General features: G+C 36.3%; 1 protein-coding gene across 2 annotated transcripts in view; it reads right to left on the bottom strand.

Moving 5' to 3' along the window:
* The window catches only part of LOC131677840 (hemicentin-1), a 446,898-nt gene extending 441,272 nt beyond the window's left edge, over window positions 1–5,626 (bottom strand). For both annotated transcript variants that reach the window (XM_058957903.1, XM_058957905.1), the window contains exon 1: window positions 4,657–5,626. The gene's annotated coding sequence lies outside the window, so the exon portion shown is untranslated. The remainder of the gene's footprint in view (window positions 1–4,656) is intronic.
* Between the last annotated feature and the right edge of the window lie 7,154 nt (window positions 5,627–12,780).

Raw genomic sequence — 12,780 nt, 5'->3', positions numbered from 1 at the left:
GTGTGATCGAATAAAAATGACACAATTGTAACATTCGATGCTTAAGAAAACGTTTTGATAATATAAAAAATAGTTGGTTTCTTGTTTCAACTCACATTGATTACTGTTTCAACATTTCTCGGTAGAAGGAGAGTTGAAACAAAGAGAACACTGTTACAAAAATCAATATATTGATGGATTGTTATTGATTTGGACTAGTTATTCTGACGTAGTTTGATAAAGCATAAACAGAAGTAAAATTTTTAAAATAAGCAATCATTGAATGACAGTTTTTGTCGATTTATCTAATAAAAACAAAAAAATTTTTCAACCATCTTCGCTCTTTTCTACTGTCTTGAGATGGTAAAATTTTTACGTAGACAGAATAAATAAACAAAAATAATCTTTTTATTAAAAATACGTTGTGGAATTCAAGGCATTACTGTAAGTGAACTTGAGTTCCATCTATGTTCCAAAATACCACACAATAATCACACTTCGGCTGTAGAACGCTATCATCTCTAGTCATGAAATTCACTTGATCACCCGCACTACAATAACGCAAGAACTGCGATTTATTGGATATTACTCGAAAAATGGCCTTGTACACAGAATTTTATAGTTCTTATGGGAAAAGCCCTCAGCTCTCAGTATATTTCAATTCCAACGGTGGATGCTAACCTTACACAAATCAAATTTTGACACGAAAACAAAATCCAATATGACCAAATTTCGTCATTGAAACAAAAGTTAATCTTTTCTTATTTGCAATGATATGGTTAAACGAAGTATCACTTAAGAAATATCTCGAACCCTATGTGGGGGGTTTGGAATCGAACCCAGGTAAGCTGCATACTCTGAAGGTTTCTGTGAACGATAAATTAAGCAAAATCGCAACCAATACAACATTCTGAACACTATAACTAAGGACCATCGAGGAATTTTTTTCACTAATCGAGACCGATGTGTAGAACTGGCCTGATTTTAATTTCACCTAAAATATCATAGACCTCAATAAAAATTCACCAAATTTTGGCTACAGTATTATTTTATGGTCCAACACATCTTGGGCACCTTGGACTTTCGTGTTTTTTGGTTCACGATTACTGAAAGGTTATTAAACAGATCTTCGTTATTTTTTTTAATTTGGTCGGCAATTTAAAGATAGTTATTATTTTGCAGAAAACAGCTTTTAATTAGATTTCTGGAGTATTTTTAACATTGATTTTTTTGGGATAAACGATCCCTTTTCCGAAGGAAAAATCAAAATATTTAATTAAATAGTCGTTAATGTACTAGCAATGTCTCTCCATGAACAAAATTTTTTGGGGTTAAAGATTTTAGTTAACCAGTTGGACTACAATCGTGATCACCGATGAAGCCTGCAATATCCAACCGCTTATTATACTCTCAATTTGAGACTTGGTTTGTGAAAATCAGATCAGCCACCAACGAAGAACCGATGTGTCTTTAATTCAGGTACATGCCCGAAACCCGAAACTTTCGATATTGTTGCTGGTGGACAGTACCACAATATTCCAAGAATCTTTGATTGGTCATTTGTGATCCGGACCCGCAAAGCACACAGCATGTTGTAACAACATCTATTCAAATATGTACTTCATCACTTGTGTATCATGATCGTATCAGTTTATATGAGAATTTGCTGTGTAACCGCACTCTTCAACTCACAACTACGGAACCAGATGTTCGATCTACTAAAAAAAAATCTATAGGAGCTTATACCAGCGTTAGACCGCTCATTTGAAACTAAATTTGCTCAAATTGTTTCAGCCAACTTAGAAAAATGAGTGAGATTTTAAAACACGCATACACACATACAGACATTTGCCGATCTCGACGAACTGAGTCGAATTTTATATGAGACTCTGCTCTCCGGGCCTCTGCTAAGAGTCGATTTTCAGAGTGATTACATGTCCTTGATATATGAGATAGGCCTAAAAACAAAATATTTGTTCAACACTTCTGATCACCTAATCCAACTAAACAAAGCCTCTTGTACGCTGATCAACATATCCCGAATCAGATAGCTTATTATTTCGTTCTTTGTCACCATGTTATATTTCTCCCTAAGCAGAAAAGTTTGGTTACAAATTTGGTACTTTGAAATTAACAAAATCAGTCGAGTCGTGCCTGTGAGTCCTTCACATACCTACATAACGTTTCGGCAACATAACTTTAAATACTGTTAACTGTCGGATTATGGTGATCATAAAAAATTACGATCAAATGAATAAAATATCACATTTGTATTGAATTGAGAATTCACATCATTCGGGCATTTTTATCAGTGCGCAAACCTCGTGATACGCCGCATCATTTTTATGCCAATTCTTAGGGTTCCCACTAGGAAGATATAGGGGACCATAATTTGTTCCCGCCATTCTTCAAAGAGGCCAATTGGAATGCTTTGTAACTGTACCCTGTAGATCGCGCTATCGTACAACACCATAACATCATACCGACATATTTCTAATTCAATTGATATAAACAATTAGTTAAGTTTTCATTTTGAAATATTGGCGGAATAGATTCGGAAGGGGCGGGGGTGGGTTACTAGAATGTGAGTGGAGAATGCGTCAAAAATCCTTTATCTTATTTCGGTATGCGGGGTGGATGGAGGGAATGTGGGTGTAAGGGGTGTTCAAGAGGGGAGCGAGAAAGAGGGATGTGTAAGGGTAAAATAGGAGGGCACCCATTTTAATATGTATTACATCATTCGGATATCATGGTGTTACCAGTTTATATATGAATTTGCTGTGTGACTGCACTCTACAACCCGTACCTCCGAAACCGGAAGTCGAATAAAAAATTCAATGGCAGCTTATGGGAGTTTTATACCTTTCATTAGAAACTAAGTTTGTGTAAATCGGTTTAGCCAGAATTTGGGTGAGCTTAAATGACGCACACCTACTCACACATGCACACAAACATTTTCCGAACTCGACGAACTGAGTCGTATGGTATATGACGATTTTTAGAGTGATTGCATAGCCTTTCTTTGTATGAGAAAGACAAAAACGTTTCCAAATGCGAAATTACATTTTTAAATCGTAAATGGCATATATTTCGCAAAAAGGTGTTTTACAATTTTCAAATTAACATTGTTTGAATTACGATTATTATTGGCTAATTCATTTAAAAACCAAACACATATCTATAAATCAGATCGATGACGGGATCTGCACAAAAGTCTAATAAAAAAATTAATTTAAAAGCGATTCCGTGTCCTCGAAATATTGAACTCTTCATTCGCATATAACGTATTACCGCGCATCAGTTGTGGTGCCTTGGTTGTTGTGACAGACAATCAAATTTCAGTTTTCGGAAGAAAGTTGACGAGAATAGACACAAGTTGGATCAGGACAGCTCCGGTCACGACAGGTACGATGCATGAAAACTTTAAAATATAGGAGGTTGACTTGTCTTTCATTCATTCGGGCTAAGTCGCATACACCAATCGTTTCAGTTCGTCAATTTCGGCGTGTATGTGTATTTACGGTCTAATGATAAGTGGTTAAATGTTTTAACTGGTAGAACACGGTACTATATTCATGATTATAGATGTTTTAACCATAGGATCATTTGTCTCTATTTTTAGGTTGGAATCGTCGGGAAGCGAACCCAGGTGAGCGGAGCACACGGCAATCGATTCACCAACTACACTATGCTCGTTCCCCCACTACTATATATTTTTTGCGGAAAATTAAGGTTTTCAAAAAACACATACAGGTATTTATAAAATTTCTGAATATTAGTTCAAAACTAACGCTTCATTTGTGTGAATCATGTGAAATGTAGATTAACAAAAACAACCTTGAAGGCAGTTTGACTCCCCTTTCAGGAATACATGTCACGCATGGAAAAAATCTCCGTCGGCACTTCTGCAGCCCATTTCAAAACATAAAGATGGTTTGCATGCTTAAGAAAACACACACCCACAAACATCCTGCTATATTTTTTTGGGTGAACTGTACACACGATAACAAATTACTATTCACAAATAACGGTCTTATGTTAAATAAATTGCAATACTGTCTCTTCATACTATGGTAGAGTATAATAATGCGACCTGTATGAATATGTAGCTACTATCACAAAGAGACTTACTTTCATTTATGCTGTTTCACCACTTAATCACTGATAAAAGAAAATCAACAATAAAGATCTCCTCGTAGCACCGTGTAGCGCTTTCATCTAACCGCAGAAGACACTGTCTCAATTAGCCGGTCACTCAGAAACATCATCCACTTCATCACTCGCATCACTTAAAATAACATTTTTTTTAAAGAAAAAAGCTAGTCAAAAAAGTTAGACAAGTAAACTTTCAAACCACTTCTCCCAACGGCAGTTCTAGTATTCTAAGAAGCTGTTACAATTAGCTCAATACTTCCATCAACAGACAACTACCCGTTGAGAACACCGGTGGTGGCGATTAAACTAGCCAGATTGGGTCCCTCGTTGGTCCTTTGAAGTCAACAGCAGCTCAGCAACAACAACAGCAGATGGTCGGTGGTGCCAATTTTCAGAAAGGATTACAGCGTCAACAAACAAAACCGATAATGATAACGACGGCAAATAACGGCAATGAAGGGCGGGTTTTATAAAAACGAAAAATATCGCATAATTTATTCCATGAATTTTAAATGAACTCACTTGGGTACTCAATTAAAGGATAACACCCGCGGAGCTCCAATCTGGATTAAAACAAACACATTGATCACTGCTATCGTGTCGCTTGTGCTCAGCACAAAATATTGTGAGAATTATTCCACCGCGATCAGAGGATCACTTTAAATCACTTTTCACCGCAATTATCGCCATAAAATCGACAGCCTTGCGAATATCAGCACACACCAGCGTTAAAACATTTTTTCACACGGCTATCATCATCATCGAATTATCGAAAAGCACTCCACACGAAGCACATACTCGTCACAATCGATTACATAAACCCGATTGAGCGTAGCAATTTTCATTTCTAATATCACCTCACTTTTCTCTGTCACTTCCGACCGCCACTTCCGCCATTCCGGATTAGACGTTGTTCTGGCTTTGGTCGTCCTCACTGTGGTAACGGCACGACATATGTATGCACGTGTACTCACATACTCAGACAGCTATCATAATCATTATTATCATTGTCATCATCAACTTTTCTTTTACTCGCCATGTAGCATAATCATTTCTCAAGTTACCAAATAGTACAAACAGCACATATGATCCTGGCAGAGGTGGGCGAAAAAAAGGAAATACCAGCACACCAGAACCGTACGTTCAGTGGTGTCCTTAATCGCCCAAGCAGCTATAAATTATTGCTATTTTCGCTTCTTATTACTCCGCTTGGAAGTCGGTTTCCCGGCTTATCCTATTCCTGCTGGTCTCAAGCGCGCACATACACACCAACAGGCGCCTCCACCACAAACTGTTTCCGCCAACGAGGAGGCGGAAAATTTGTCCGTTCAGCGGTATTTCGAATGTGCTACCCTAACGAGTACAGGTTTTCCATTAAACACACGTAGGATCGGACTAAGGGTGTACTCGCCTTGTCCTTAACCGAAATACGACGAAACTCTACATCCACGCGTCTCAACGTTTCAAAGATCACGACCGTACTGAATTCCAATCGGTATCACCGTTCTATTGATTCCAGCTTCGCGTCGTTCGCTTCCCACTCGCAGAATATCGCACCAAACTCGGATCTCCTATGCTCCCGCGTTCCAATTGGTTATGCGCACTCTTTGATTTTCGGAGACTAGTACAAAGAGAGGTAGTAAACTTCAACCGTGCAGAGCATTAACACAGCCCTGTGCCGGTCTGCCGGAATGAATGGTTTTATGTTTGTAGAAACATCACAAGCATATGCTCGCAAGAGACTTTAGCTAGCAAGGATGCATAAAGATTCCGATGCTACGCAAGAGTAAAGAGAGAGAGAGAGATGATCAGAGAGCCGGAGCATTTGGGGAAATGAACCTTTGCGGCATGTTTGGATGGAATGATAACTTGACACTATTTCAAAGTGAGTGAATTAGTCGATCAATCTGCAAAGTATGCTCAGATGAATTTTCGGAATTCGCTCCTTCCTTTGAAGTTGTGCAAAATGTTTATGAAAACGTGTTTATCGTCATATGTGTAATCGTTGCTGACGGCGTATTTTAGGTTCCACACAGAGGAGCGTCTTTGATCAAAATGTCGAATATCTGGAGAATGCAATGCTATTTTCTAGCATATGTAAATTGTATTTTAAGGTGATTTATCCCGAACATCTAATTGGAGACAATAACATTGGAACCAAAGTATCGAATATGATAGATCAGCTGGGTTACACCATATTAGTAAGTGAAGCAATAAACAATTGCGAAAAGATACAAGTAGTACATGAAGTTAAATTTGGACTTCTGTCGAGTACAAACAGATCTGCTATTAGTTTATCGTTAATTGTAGAGATATATTATGCCATTGTTGTAGTAATTATTTATTATAGCAATTGCTTTTATTGCAATTAGTTTTATAGTTATTGGCTGGAGTAGATAATTATTCAAAATATGATCACTCCTAAATCCCGATGCGATGTTGTTCACTTCTACTGTTGTATTAATATGTATTTAGTATATATATATATATATATATATATATATATATATATATATATATATATATATATATATATATATATATATATATATATATATATATATATATATATATATATATATATATATATATATATATATATATATATATATATATATATATATATATATATATATATATATATATATATATATATATATATATATATATATATATATATATATATATATATATATATATATATATATATATATATATATATATATATATATATATATATATATATATATATATATATATATATATATATATATATATATATATATATATATAATCATATGTATTTTTTGAATGTGCTGATATCTTCTATTGATATTTTCTTTGTCCATTTTTGACAGTTGAGATTCATTTACCGAAGTCAAAAAATGTAGACGTTTCTGATCAGAAATATCAGAAATCAGAAACGTTTTTACATCTCTACCGAAAATGAAATATTTCATTCTTGAAGGATATTAATTTGAGATTATCTAATAGTTCCTTTAGCTGTACCCTAAATTGTCGTAAAATATCCCAAACATGTAATGTCCTTTGATGATTAATGTGTCGTAATGATCGATAAATGTTGGCTTAGAATTCAAGATATCTCCTAAGCTACTAATTCATTCCTATTTTTCTACCGGTTGATGTCCTATAATAATTGTGATCAGCGGTATGCTTCGTTTTCTAGGAAAAAAGTTTGCATTATATTTTTTTGTTATCGGTTGTAAAAAGTTATTATCGCACCGATGGTATAAGTCGTAATGTTTTCGTTGTTTTGATTTTTGATTGAAGCTTTACACCAAAAAATAATAAAATTTAAACAACATGTAAATCAATACAATTAAAACATACCAAGCTGGAATCAAAAATTTGATTGAAATTTAAGATAAAATCGTTGCATTCAATTGGAGCATCAAAAAGCCTAAAAATCTACACTTCCACTCGTGTGATATTACATGTTAATAATTTTACAGAAATATTGGAATAAAAATACATTGAAATGCATTAGTTTTTCGTTTAATGAAACAGTAATTTTCAATAAACGTGTAAAATTATAATAAAATTTATATTCATGCTCCGAAAATGTGCATGAAAATGAATGCAAAATTACAATTTTTCTGTGTTTAACTTTTGCCTTTTTTATATCGAAATCCGAGCACCGGAAGGGCCGAGTTTCTTGTACCGTTCGACTCAGCAGGTTGCGATAAAAGCTATATATGCGTGTAACTGCTTGTGATATCTTCTTACGAATAATCAATTCTCAACCCTCATGCATAATTCAGAATTAATCATTCAGATAAGACCATGCGTATTCCCCACGCGCATTAAATACCCAGTGGATTAGTTTCCTAGTTGTTCAAATAAACACTAAACAAACACATAAACTAGTTTGCTCAGTGTAAAGAAATGTCAGCTCGATTGCCATCAACTGGCGGATACGTGTTCCCTTACAATGTCATAAAATCAGTGGCGTAGCCAGAAATTTGGTTTGGAGAGGGTTTTGATGAAAGTCATAAATTTTTTGAAAAAATCTTAAAATTTAATATGAGTTTGATAAATTATTGGAAACTCAAAAACATAAGTAGTCTAACAGACGTCATTCCAGTCTACAAACAAGAAGGATTAACATGGAACAGTTTTCAAACCTCTATAGATTATTTTCTTGTATAATATGTCAATGTAGTCAAAAATTGCGATCTTTTAAAGTGGGATAAATGATCTAAAAAAAATTCAACGTTCAAGATCACCTAATATAATAATCCTTGACTTTGAAGGTTTGACAACTTCGGGAAGTTATTAACATAAAACAGCGCCTGCTTTGATATAGAAATTTTAGTGATTAATTCTCATAGAGGTAATTATGGTAAATTAATTTTTCAAAAATATTATGAGACATGGTGCCTTCAGCAAAGTTTTTGATAATGTCATTTCAAACAATTTTGTTGAAAATATGAAGGCTACATAAATTCAACATATAGGGATTTAAATGGACTGGGCATGCTATATTTCTCTTAGTGAAGAAGCGCCGAATTGAAGCTAGCTCCTGAAAATGGAGTCACTCTTTGTGTTTTTGAGTCCTTTTAATATTTGGGAATTATTTGTTTTGAATCCAGTTCCCTTATTTTTTTGTAAGCTTCAAAGGCACCTTGAACGCAATGTGAATTTATTATTTAATTACCACAGAAGAGATTTATCAAATACAGTAATTTCAGAATAGCTTGTTGTAAAGGTTTTCTACTACTATATTTCGATACTCTGAATATGTGGAATATTTATGTCTTTGACAAAGTTGTTTGAAATAGCACTTTCGAAAACTTTGCTGGAGACATTAAGTCTCGACCCAAATTTGCTTGAAGAGTAATTCTTCTCTATAATTACTTCTAGGAGGATTAACCGTCAAAACTATTCTATCAGCAGATGAACAGTTTTACGTTTTGAAATTCTTCAATGTTAACATCGAAATTTGGCAGTTTCGAATGAATGTCATCGTGACTGTTAAAAATTTATCGAGCATTAATTTTACTTTTCTTCATTAGTCAACCTCACAACTTGCAGTACGTAGTACACCAAATTTTAGTACGCCATTCATTGCATCCTGCTAAGAGGCTATTCATATAGTTGATAATACAATAAAAATCCAATGCTCATAAAACCGATCCTGACCTACTAGAGACAAAATTACATCAGCTTTCAACTAGTTTCAGAAATGTTATTCTTGTTTTCAACCATATTGAATTGTTGTCTAAACTCTACACAATCTAAAAAAATACATTTTCAGCAAATGTTGAAATGTATGCAAATTTTCGGTAAACAAGCTTATGTTTTATATGCAATCAACCTATTCAAATTTAGATTCACATTCGAAAAATTGTCTCTAATCCATATATTGAAGCATCTTTCCAAAAATGAGCTCATAATAATTCAGACAGTTATTTTATTTTACATTGAAGTAATTTGACAACTATGGGATTTTGGCTAAGAGATAAGTTACAAGATCCCCTTCCCACAATTTTCCAAAAGTTCTCATGACGCTTTAAACACAGTTCTCAATGTAGTGATCAGAGAATATTTTTCCAAAAATATTTTGTGGAATATTAAATTAAATTCGTCAGTATCAATTTTTTTTTCAATCCAATTAATTTTGGTTTGGGGGGGGGGGGGGGGTTTAACCCCCAAACCCCCCCCCCCCTGGCTACGCCACTGCATAAAATCAAAGAACATTCAAAATTACATACGACAAAATTTGTGCAATTCAGAAGATAACGAAATTATTTGCATTAAAATAAGTTCGGAAAAAAATAGTTTCATAACCGAGGTGGTTAATTTTGCTGTGATGAGGGATGCGGACGAAAATAACCGACTCGAAAAAGTCATCTGGCGGCGACTGAGTTAGCTAAGGGGGGAAACAGGGATAATAATATCTCAAGCCTGAGCGCAGTCCACTGGACTAAAAATAGATAACGAGAGCGATTTTGGTCCGATCGAGGAGAGGGAGAGGTGACGATCTGCTTATAGGAGACATTGGGGTCTATAGGTCAATTAGTAGGTGTTGGAGGCTGTGACGGTGGTCACGATACTGTCGGGAATATGTGATGGCATCATCACAGTTCCTCGATGGCGGAGTGGTTAACGCACCCAACTAGAGACTGGGAGATCTCAGGTTCGATTCTTGCTTGAGGACATATCTTTTCTCAGTGTATCCAATAAAAAGGTGAATTTTTACCGTTTACCGCTCCAGTTTTTTTCTTATTTTTTCTGCCCACGTACAGCTTGTCAGGATACCAGCGACTGCCGTCACCATCGTCGGAATCCGTCGAGATGTGAACCGATCCGTAGATAGCGAAAACTTAACTCGCATCCCTTCACAGCCCCCTCGCAGGATATTTAACGGATCTGATACTACTTGTTGGTGTTGCTAACTTAGTCAAGGGTGCAAAATGCCTACCTTTTCTGGGGCTGTAATTTTTCTGCCTACATTCTCATTTCTCATACGACGCTACTGTCGTTCGCTATTGCAGGACGCCCAGCGCTGAACGGCAACCTGTAAACAAAGTAGTAACATGACAAAAAATACTGCCCGCAGTACAGCCACCAGACGCGAGCTATTTTTTCCTTATTTTACCCTTTTTAATATTTTTATCTATTCAATATTTTTAATCACAAACGACGACAATGAATGGGATTCGTTTACGCCACGAACCGGAATCAACGCTTTCGTGTGCGGGCCTCTCCCTTTGACTATGTAGAGAAAAGTGTACAAAGTGAGAGAACAAACTTTACTACGCCACTCTCTCACCACGCAGTCGGAGTACAGCAGCAAAACAAAAATGTAATTTACTGTTGTACAGAAAAATGTACTCGGTTTGGCTACCGTTCTGTAGTGATGCGTCGCTGTAGCGGGTTGTACGGCTTGTGCAAATGTAAATATTTCGAAAAAATGTTGTTTACCGGTTCCGTTGGCATCCCTGAACTTAATACACTGCACGCTGCACTCTGTCATTAACTCCCAGCTGTCCTTGAGCTCGTTGGCCCCTCTGCATACTCGGAGCCCTTTGGCTCATCTGCGTACGTTGAGTCAGCACACTATCCCTCACTGTGTAACCGGTCAACCACAGGACCATAGGCAACGTCGGAACCCGTCGAGATGTGAACCGATGCGGAGATTCCGAAAAACACTCGCATCTCTTCATAGCCACCCTTGCAGGGTTTTTTAACAGACGTGAAACTACATTGTTGTTGCTAACTTAAGGCTCGTTTCTTCGCTAGAGCTCCTACAGAGTTGGTGTTACTAACAAACCCGTGCGCAGAAAATTCTCAAGGGGAGAGTTTTGATTTTTTTTACGTTTCTTATAAAATAATGGTATAGAACCCCTCCACCTTTGAAGATTTTTGCCGAGGCCTGCAACGCCCAATCTTGTGTACCAATCGACTCAGCTCAACAAATTGAATAAATGTCTATTATCGTAAAGGGATCTTCAACAGACACCGCTGCCGTCTGGCTCGTGATATTGTCGGATTGGTTTGTAGCATTTACGCCTACCGACTACACCCTAATCTCTTGTATCTCGCAATCCTCATTCATCCGGGGCAATTGCTAGATACTACTTTAGTATGGATTGTGCTCTTGCTCTTTTTATTTTGTGTTAATCGTCGTGTTTTTTTTCATTGCTGCTTTTTCTTGCTTACTGTCCAACCTTCGCGGTATATCTTACCTGCTTAGGTTTGCTGCAAATTCCGGATCGGTTTGTGTCACCTGTTGGGACACAAACCGATCCGGAAGTGTGGATCATAATGATTTAAATCTCTACAGCCCCCTTCGTATGGTTTCTTACCCTGCTTGTACCCTGCGTTCCTATGTATCTGCTAGCTGGTGCTGAAAGTTTTTCGGTGGCGGTGTTTCCCCGATACCGACGCCCATTTTCGCAAGCCCTTTAGCCATGTAGGGCCTTGTTATTATTATGTAATAATATCACTTATTGTGAAAACATGATTCGCATCAATCAATGCATCAATTTAGTAGAAGCGTGCAGAAACTGTTTTATCGACGCTGTCAAAAGGATAGGCAAAAGTAAAAAATCTTACAATATGTTTTGCGCATAGTTTATCACATTTGTAACCCTCGAAAATAGTCAACTATATCGATATTTAACATTCGAGATTTAATTACCTGCCATACCTCTGTCCAACAGAGACAAGTAATCATCTGGTGGTACATGTTTTCCATTCTATGTAATGACGAATTTCGCGCTAAATCGTATTCAGAGTTAGCAGCACCCTCTTTTAATGAAATAATTTAATGAAAATTTTTAATGAAACTTTCTGTACATGAGAACTTTGTCACAAAAAGCCACTTTGCATACTTTGTTTTTCCAAAAATGATCTAGACTATTAAAGAGTTATCAGTAACGAATTTGGTATATATTCATAACAAACTTGAATGAGGGCAAAGATAATCCATTTACCATCATCGATATATGCGAGATTTAAATAAATACCACTTGGCCGTGTACGAAGAAATATCTTGTCTATGTACCCGCCTGGTAAGTAGAGATTGATAGTGTAGGGGCCTTAATTGCGAAGTATGGGGTTCGCTCCTTCAAGAACCCTTTGCTTCGGTCAGTGAAAATTCTGGTTCGCCATGCTATA

Source organism: Topomyia yanbarensis, chromosome 1, assembly GCF_030247195.1.
Source record: "Topomyia yanbarensis strain Yona2022 chromosome 1, ASM3024719v1, whole genome shotgun sequence".
NCBI classification, from domain to species: Eukaryota; Metazoa; Arthropoda; class Insecta; order Diptera; family Culicidae; genus Topomyia; species Topomyia yanbarensis.
Note: the sequence above shows the minus strand (reverse complement) of the source record. Positions and strands in the feature narration are given on the sequence as shown.